This window comes from Varroa jacobsoni, unplaced genomic scaffold (assembly GCF_002532875.2).
Source record: "Varroa jacobsoni isolate VJ856 unplaced genomic scaffold, vjacob_1.0 scaffold_1363, whole genome shotgun sequence".
Classification (NCBI taxonomy): domain Eukaryota; kingdom Metazoa; phylum Arthropoda; class Arachnida; order Mesostigmata; family Varroidae; genus Varroa; species Varroa jacobsoni.
In genome coordinates, this window is record NW_019214265.1 from 56,247 (window position 1) to 66,176 (window position 9,930).

General features: G+C 39.8%; 1 long non-coding RNA gene across 1 annotated transcript in view; it reads left to right on the forward strand.

Moving 5' to 3' along the window:
* The window catches only part of LOC147752279 (uncharacterized), a 15,600-nt gene extending 5,938 nt beyond the window's left edge, over positions 1-9,662 (forward strand). The window contains exon 2 of the long non-coding RNA XR_015314510.1: positions 8,869-9,662. This is a non-coding gene — a long non-coding RNA (uncharacterized LOC147752279). The remainder of the gene's footprint in view (positions 1-8,868) is intronic.
* Positions 9,663-9,930: the final 268 nt, after the last annotated feature.

Sequence of the window (9,930 nt, forward strand, 5' to 3'; positions counted from 1 at the left end):
GGTTTGGCAGAAGAAGCGTGTCGGCTTCACTACGCCACAGTATTACTGTATATAGCAGAGTCTCAATAATATCCTATATCAGCTTTCAAGCTAGCCAGGACTAGACACGATTTTATAAAAAGAAAAAAAAGAAGAAAAAGAATTCTCGACATAGAAAAGATAGCTAATCGACACCGATTATGATTGTGTGAGGATTGCGAGACCATTTTGCGCTGACCGTAAACCAGCGGACGGTCTTGTGGAAGGCAGATGCAGACGCAGATGGTCGGCCAACTTCAAGATAAAGGACTATAGCAATATTTGCCTAAACGACTACGGCAAGCTGTAAGGCCTTATGAAGTCGACACATCTCGATTCCCATAGAAATGACAAAACACAATGACAAACCGCGACGTTTGCAGAATATTTCTATCGAATTATAATAGCTAATGGATTGTTATTGTTAGATATAGATAATATTACAATAGAACAAGTAGACTACAACGGCTATTATTAAATACATTCAAAAAGCTTCACTGCACATATTCAGCTGTACACAAAAATGTGCAATATTATGTACTGCAAAGCCGTGCAGTACAGCCGCGATCGTGCTTTGGGTAAATGACCATCAGCAAGAAAATGTGAAGAGCAATGACACCGTTGGTTGGCTAAATGAGTCGCTTTGTAGGCACAAGAGTATTTCGGGTCGTGCCCACTTACCGGTTGAGCAACAGGATCGCTCTTATATCCAGGAAAGCAAAGTAACAGGTTTCCTGTTACTTTGCTTTCCTGGATATAACGATACGTTATCTCTGCAATGTTCTTTTGTGGATCTAATCCCTCAGCGCGCAGCTGAAATTAATACGTCCCCACGAGCGCTGCCCAGAATAGCTGGTACGTTACCCGAGACAGGAACTATGGATCTTTCCTATGAAAATACATTCGAATTGTCCAAGAGCATACGCTTAGCCAGAATGACATCCTATACGTAATTCCATGCTTTGTTAGTCTAGTGCTGCTCCCTGTTCACCTGGAGGTAACAGTCATACACCGAGCGACTGATTCTATGACCTATGGGGGAGCAAGAACGGTAACAATTTTCATTGTTCAAAGGCACACCTGGAAGTCTATTTTCAGTTACCAGCTGGGGCAGTTGGAATGACCTCTGCTTGTTTACAGATGTCGCTGCTTCATGCGATCCGATTTGCTCAGGGCGTGCATGCGCATTGCTCGGAGGGTTTAGCATAAAGAGATTAGAGGTACTGCCACCATGGTCTGAGATAACGAATGGAAACTGATTTCTCTCGCACTAATATTTTACTTGAAATAAAAACAGCTTTGATTACCGAGCAATCATTTGGTAAGTATCCTGTTTTTCAGGGCCGAAGAATTGCGGCGACGAGCAAAATTAAATGCACAAGTTGACAAAAAAAGGTGTCCAGGTAGGAGGGTGCCCAGGCAACCTAATGCTGATTAAAAGGGCAGCATCTTGACATCCCTAGCCTGCTAAATACACTAGAGGCTACGCATAGGTTTCTAAAGACCTCAAAGAGATCCCTAAAAATTTGTCCAAACGACATACCCGTACCTTCTAATAGCTAAGATGTAGTTGTACAAAAAACTTTTTGCGCAACAACATCATTTCCTGATCGTCACTGACAGTGTCCAACAGTATTTGAAGTAGTGACACCTTAAGCGTGAAAATAGGACCACTTTTTGCCTTCGAACTGCTTCGAATTTTAAATACTATTATCCCTTGTCGTATTAGCATTCACCGAGCACGTCACAAAATATGACTTCGAATCTACTCCTCGCGTGCCAACCTAAACCTATAATTTTTATCACAGAAACAGTTCCTGCCAATTTCTTGACTTACCCAGCAAGTCCTTTAGCGAATGTATCTCTAGCGGTTCCGCGTTTTCTATAAGCGATTATTAGTGCCCGGCTTCTTAACAAGTAGGCCTAAAATGGCATGAATATGAAAGAATACTATTTGCTGTATTTGCACAAACTTTATAGTATTAGATTTGTGCATCGTTAGCAGAACTCGAAGCAGCGACTCCTCTTCACCCTTGTCTGACCTTTATAGCAGAAAAGACAATCGCTTGTATTGACGTACTCCATGCAATTGTCGTCGACGGCCCAATCTGCGCTTTCGAGTAACGATTTTATTGCAGAAACGTTAGATTGCTTGGCGTGCTGTAGGCAGATACCATGAGCTTTCATTTAAATAATTATGACGCGTCCGCCAAATAAATTTGCTTATTTAAGCGCACCCTACGTGTAGTACCTGGTATAATTTAGAACTGCTATTATGGTTTCTATCAGATAGTTTAGGCTAAAACGGGACGCCGCTCTCGGGCGGCTGGTTAGCGTAATGCAGAGGAAATAAAGGCGGTGGAGGATACCTATCCACGATCTCACTCTCAGATACTTAAATGTGCGAGCAGTGCATCACCTTTTCTGCATCTTTTCTTAACGTAGGCAAGACTTACAGCCTAAAACGTCTCAAGAGGAGATGGACGAGGAGAGTTCTGATCATGTCAAGCGGCCACCCAACCTTGTTTGCCTCGCTGCGAAGTTTATGCACTTCCCACCAGGTCATCTATTAATCCTATTAAACTTTAATCGAACGAAAGCCACATGGCGAAGACTTTGCTCAACAATAGCCTTCAAAGTAAATAGAGAGAACATTTTAAATTCTGCAAACACATATATTCAAACTGCAGTTCAAATCTTTTGTGTGTAATAAATGAATGGCTTAGCGGACAACACAAACTTGTCGATAAAACAAGGAAAGTATCATGAAGCTAGACAGGATTTTGGAGCCCATAGGGACGGCAGAAACAGCAGCTTTAGAGTAGACGTTCCAAAAATGACTATTCTCTCTTATAACTAAAGGACTTACAACTTTTTGTTAAAAAGATATTGGGACAAAGTTTGTGATATCGCTTCAAAAAGGTACCTTAGTGCTAAAAGCGAACCATTTGACGGAATTTTACTGTGACTGCAGGAAATGAAAGAGAACAAAGTGTATATTTCGGTTTACACCATATTAGGGCACACGCGAAAAGGCAGTGAAAAATTCCCGTAAATAGTATTGCTTGCATTCTCCGTACTCACGTAAGCATGAAAGCTTACAAATATTGTACACAGATGTGGTCAGAGATTTTACTAAAATTTTAGGCAAAAATCTTATCAAAACGAGAATTTCATCGATGGGCGCCTCAGGTGTCATTAGTTGCCCATCGATAATGAGTCACAAGCTGACATTAGGCTACGGCACCAAAATAGGACGCTATAGTATGAGACGATATCGTGAGACGAGCCGCAGGAAACATTAGTTCCAGGCTAGAAGACACAGGGATTGTAAAGGCTAGAAGGGTCGCCACAATAAATTTTAGCCGCAATGACGTTCAAAAGCGAATTCTGTCGTCGTTTTCGTGGTCGTAGCTTTCATCTGTTTGCCCATCGGGCTGGCCCTTTATCGACTTTTAGTGCTCCTTGGCTGCTACTCAATCCTTTATGCGATCCGTCGCAAAGTTTCCGTAAGTCGCAGCGCAGGTATAAATTGCTGCGTTGCGCTGATCTGCTAACAGGTTTGCTTATATTTGATCTCGCCATAGGATAGACATGTGATAGCAGCTAGTTAATTCGATACGCCGCCGACACATAGATATACTATTCTATTAAATAGCTATTTGTCTTGGGAGGTATTATAAAACTTATTAACCAATACTATTATCTTCATTTATATCGTTTTTTAGTGCGATAAGGATCTTTTTCTATGTATGTGCGCGCATGCTTAGGATGCATTTTTGCTTTTTGCATGTTGTCATACCATCCAGTAGCTTTGATAGGCCTCGACTACATGTTCATAATCAACTAAAGAAAGTTGTTATTTTTCAAACCTCACGCAAGATTGTTGACGAAGAACCACATCATCCGAACGTAAAGTCGTGTAAAAACTTTTTTAAAAATAAAATTACAAAACTCGTTAGTATTTTTGCCCAGAAGGATTTTTGTTGTTTTAGCTCTTCAACAATCGGGCTTATTCAAGTCACCTGACAAGTCTACCGGAGAATTATTTATTGAAAATTTATAAAAAGCGTGGTTTTACAAATGTATTTATCACGTTATATATAAAGTTTTCCAACAACGGTTGTCGAAAGGCCTATTCCGCATTGAAGTTCGGTGTTAATGTTAAACTCCTTAGCATCTATTGTACGAACAAAGCAAAGCGTTACAATTTTGTTTATTTTATTTAGACCTTACATCCGTATGCGTCTCGAAGGTGCCAAACCCTGTTAGTTGTTTCAAAGGCCACTAGACGGTATTGCGTCTGGATTTTTAGCATCCTTCAGCGTATATATCTAGTGCTAAGGTGCAATTCGCTAACGTTTTTTGCCTTCAACGGACTCTCATTTAAGTAGTTTCAAGCCACTGAAGTAACGCAATAATAACTAATGGCAGTTTTATATTTAAGTGCTGACACAATCTAAACAATCATATGCATAACGTGAATAGCTAAAGAGGAAACGATAGAAACCAAAGGTGGCGGGACCATTGGCTATTATGTATACAAATGGAGCAACACCATAGTGGACTGAAAACGGTAGTATAAATAAAGCAATCATGGTTAACACTTCAAAATCAATTAGCTTGCTAAAGTTTTTCAGTGCCATGAAGTCGCTTGACCTCATGAGAGCAGAGTTCTGTTATTGAGTGTGTACCATAGATAAACTACACTAAAAGACAAGATTATTCATGCATTTGGGAAAAATTTCGATGCCCCTACACATCCATATGTCAGGTAGTGGTAGAGGTATACGACGTTTTATTTAGAATTGTACAGGCATTTATAATATTCCAGTTCGTACTCGAAGCTCACAACATAACACGTAAAGAATAATCGGTCGTATCTTCGGAAGGACACCATATGAAGTGTTTAAGAAGCCGTATTCTTCAGCGATTCACTAGTTTGTTTCTGTAGCGTTAAGGTTCGTAGTAAGGTTGCCAACCGTATATGCATACCAATAGCGAAGACCCGCTTCGAAATGAACAACGCAACATCGTCACTTATAGATCTCAAATAGAACCGACTTTTAATAGAGTGGTACTGTACGGGCGAAAGGAAAAATTATTAAAGAAAAAAGTGATTTAAATTAGGTTACATTCTCTACCAGGAACGTATATGCATTTTACAGACTTTAACTAAGCCAATATAATCCTCAATTTTTAAGAGTTAGTCAAGGATCAATTGTAAAACGTCTTTCTGAACGTCTAAGAAGACTTTCGAGCCGTCAGCTTCAGCTTCCAATACAATTAGAAGCGGATAAACAATTAATTCATTATTTGTTTTATATCTAGTGAAATCCCCGATCTCGTGCAGGCCGTTTGTTGCTATTTCGTTCCACACGATCGGTTTAGACAACCCAGTAAGAGTTTGTTGAAGTATTAGATTATATTCAATATGCCCGGTGGAGCTTAAACCGTACAATTCTACAAAGTTATTTTCGAAGAATAGAATATTTAGAAAATTCCAAGGTTTTTAGAAGAACTTTGGAACAACATTTGGTGATCCGAACGGGTCGCCTGACCTTGCGGGGTAACTACGATAATCGCTGTGCTGTTTAAGGTAAGCATAAAGTGTTTAATTTTTAAATCTGTCTTTTGGCAACTATGAATATTCTGACTCGTAGAGTGCTCTGAGCGAAGGGAATAAGTAGAAAAATCGATTGTTCACACACACCTTACACCTATGCATATAGGGAGAAACCAGATGACCTTTCTAATGACCCCGTTAATGCTCTATTCTAACACGAAAAATAAGATGAGGTATAACAAAAAACTATGTACGAGCGGCTCACCCACGATGAACACAGTTACAAGGCAAGTTTTCCGTAAGGTCTGACTGCCAGTCATTTAGCTCCCAAGCCGACGCTTTGAACAATAGAACAATGAATGAACGGTTCGATGGAAAAACTATTGAAAATACATCTTAATGAGCTAAGGCGAGCCACCTTCCCGGCGAATACTAGGTCGACGAAGATTTGAGCTAACTTGATTATTGTACTCTGGCTATTGCTAATATGACAACTTTTTATTGGTAGCAATAGCCTATAGCAATATCTAGCAAACATCAATATAGATTCATACATAAACATGTAGGCATAATCAGCTGATGTTTAGAGCAAATACAAATCGCCTTGCGCGGTGTATCGATAACATTGGCCTTTCCGATCTGGCTAGGCATATGAGCTCTGAAAATCCAGGGGGCATGATCCATATCGGCACATACCGAACATTAAGTTATCTGCTAAATGTATTTACATTTATCGCTAGTGGTCTCGCGTTAAGTTGTTCCGAACGTAATAATGATTTTATTTTGCTAAGGAGCTTTTGGTCGAATTATAGCAATAAGATAATTCGTTACGTATTTGTCGCTACTCTCTACCACTTCCCTCTATATCCGAGCCAAGTTTTCTTATCTCCCAGAAACTTTGAGAGTTAGTGTTGAAATTTAAGTGCATCTTGTTTTTGACAAACTTTTCGTTGCCAAATATGCTCGATTGGCATTGTTGTTCAGTTTTCAAGTTGTTCAGTTCAACCGAGTCATATGCAGAACCTTGTTGACCGTCCTTTTTGATCTTTAGCTAACTTTAGGCTCATTTGTATCACCCCCAGCCGTCCATTAATTGCTCTGCTATACGGCGACGCAAAGATTTGGGACCCGTTGCAGCGAATCTGCGTCAAAAACTTATTCAAAAATTTGGTGCCTGGTTGTAGGTTAACGATGAAAACGAACCATGTGTTTTTGTGTACTTGTTTCAATTTATGGGGTATATAAACTTCTAACTTCGCTTATCGTCCAAAATCCCTATTGACCTTGAATGGCCGACCGGACAGGGCGCATCTTAAAGATATCTTTGAATTCAGTAAACCTATTCAAGCAAGCTGCTATCTCAGTTATAGAGCTTCTACTGTAAACAGCACAAAAAAACCGTAGTAAAAGACGAAATGTAGCAAGTGCCAAAAATGCAGACCCATCTTTGGAACCTACACTCAAGACAAAAGTTCTATACCGAACACAGTCGACGAACACATGGAGGAGAGAAAACAGTGTGGAATAGTTCAGAATAGAAGCAAAAGCTTGTAGATAAAGCCAAAATGGAACATTTGAAAAAAATTGCTATTACTCTTAGACTAAAAGCGTTTAGTTTTACGCACCGGTGTCGACGCCGTTCAAACTTAAAATCGTTAACGTTCTGGTCCTAATAGCCCAGGCCTTTAGAAAAAAACGTAAAGTATTTCACACCGTTAAACTGTTCTCACGCTTTTGTTCCTCCGCATTCGGTCGACAGGAATATATTTATTTGCAGGTCAGTGCGCCTTTTCTACGTTATATATTTAGAATCCACACATGGTATATATAACGCCTATGGAAGTATGATTCGGAACAGGTAAAGCAAGACGTCTGAGTCTTTTCATTGTACCTACCGCTCGTATTTGCTGCTTAGGAAACAGACGCCATCGCTTATTCCAGCCGTTACGTTGGGCTGCTGCTACTAGCCGGCTATCTGCCCCGTGGTCGTCGGCAGTTCCGATATTGCCGCCGGTTCCAGCTGTAGGTAGTGGCTCCTTTTCCTGAGCACGTCATCCAAAGAAAATCATGTTTTTATCATCATTACCTTTATTGCTAAATCGTTAGGCCGACTTCGGTATCGAGATTAGCTATAAAGTACAGACGGCAACTTAGCACCTGGTGTATGATAGTGGTAGAACGAGACGAGCTTGAGCTTGACGCACGCTGCTTTGTTTGCTGAAATCTACTGCCTATGTTATGACCACCGTGCCAAAAAACAACCATTTCGCAGAACTGACCGTTTGTCCAGTCTGGCTGATCCGTCAAGGAACAATACCTTAAAACACAAACAACGAGGTTGTTGATTGACATTGTCAGTATTGTGATTGCTCTTTCTACGCCTTCAATTCTCAACGTTACAGCCACAACTGTTACTATCGATGGATCGTTAAGAAGCCCTCACCGAGGTCAGCTATCAATAAACGCCATAAGCATGCTTGCAGGAGCCTGTTTACAAAGAAAGACGACCTATAATTGAGTTAGCCGCCGCCCTCAACGGCGACTGTCGCATAAAATATGCTACTCTTTCCTTCCTACACGACGCTAGGAACAATAAGTAAGCGTCAAAGGAAGTACATTGCATGTAATATCTGCAGTAACAATTACACAGGGAGAGATGCACACACTCACAGTACTTTATGATATGAACATAAGAAGTGCCAGTTCTATTTTACAGCCAAACCTAACAGGTTCTCTGCCTAAGGAAAGAGGCGAAGTTATCGACGGATAACGCCGAAGGCACACCTACTCTTCAACATGAGATTGTTTTCCAAATCCTCTAAACGACATACGTCCCGAATATACGAAGTAGTCGGCGGCTCAGATCCGTTTCGGACAATAGGAATAGGCCGGTAATGCTTTCAAAAGGATGAAGGGAATATGGTAAAAACACAGTGGAAATCAGATATTAACAGGATAGAAACGCTGACCAAGAGGAAGTGAAGAATGTTTCGAAGAAATTACATATAATAAAAATAGTGCTTTAAAAAATGTGCACAATCTTATATATATATATATATATATATATAGCGAATCTTATCGATCGTGGTTTTGCATCTCTAAATAACATTTAGTAAGAAAGGTACTATCAATATTGAATTTATTCCTAGATAAAGCGCTGTATCGCAGTCTGTTACGGCGGTCGACAACAACAAATAGGCGTACGTTATCCCACTTGATATCATTCTAGTATATGTAAGCCGTCAACCGACTAATAGCATATTATCTTAATGTATTGGTGATAGTTTTAGGTGGTTACGTTAATGTCAGCAGTATACGTTGGACTATATTTCGCTTTCAACTTCTCGACGCAGGAGGCCATAAGAAGCAAAGGGTTGCAATGTATCGCTAATTTACCCTAAAACAAACATAGTACAATATGGATAGGCTGATCATGTTAGGCCGGCTCTAACGATAGCTTTCAGATATGTCAGGAGAACTCCTCGATACTCAAAATTTTACGATATTTCGATATATGATATTACAATACGATATTTCTGGTGAACCTAGATGAACCCAAAAAGAATACTGTTAAGAACGTCGTGTACGTACTTGAAAAATAGAGATTGTCTGATCGTTAATCGACCGTGTTGCCTGAGCTCATCTCCACAACACAGAGCGATAGCTGGGCATCTTAATATTAAGATGGGCGTGACATAACCAGCGATCTCTAAGTGTTGGAATTGATACCAACATACGTGCGCCACGTTATTAAGACGATAGTCCCATAATTTAACAATACCAATATATCTAGTATGTGCAATGCTTCTGACGCCGTCACTAATGGACCCGTGACTCTATTTACCAAAGCTCAAATTCATAATTTCCTTTTTTGCTTGGTTATCTATCACAATCTAGTTATGAATGAGCATAACGAGGGCTATATTGAATTCTACGTAGCTTTTAGGTCGACCCATAAGAGGAAAGTTAAAAAGGAATAACAAAACAAAAAACAGAACAAATTGCGTATGTCCATCATTTCGTTCGTCGCCATAACTAAACGTCATTCAACTATAATAAAAGCAATTCTAAAAAAAAACAAGATAAAAAATTGCAGTTGCTCAGATAACTTATTTTCCTTTACTAGCCTTTACGAGTTTGCTAGCCTTGCTCAAATCCAATTACGTCCATTCATGAAATGATATCCAATAAGGATGCTAGCGAAACTATGCCTATATAGCGGATTAGCAAGCAACGTTAGAAATATTACCATTTAAAATAAGCTTCGAAGTAACTAGACCTGATCAGCTTCTAAAAAAAGATCCGGTTTTATTTTTCTTAATAATTAGGAAGTACTTGAAGGCGGT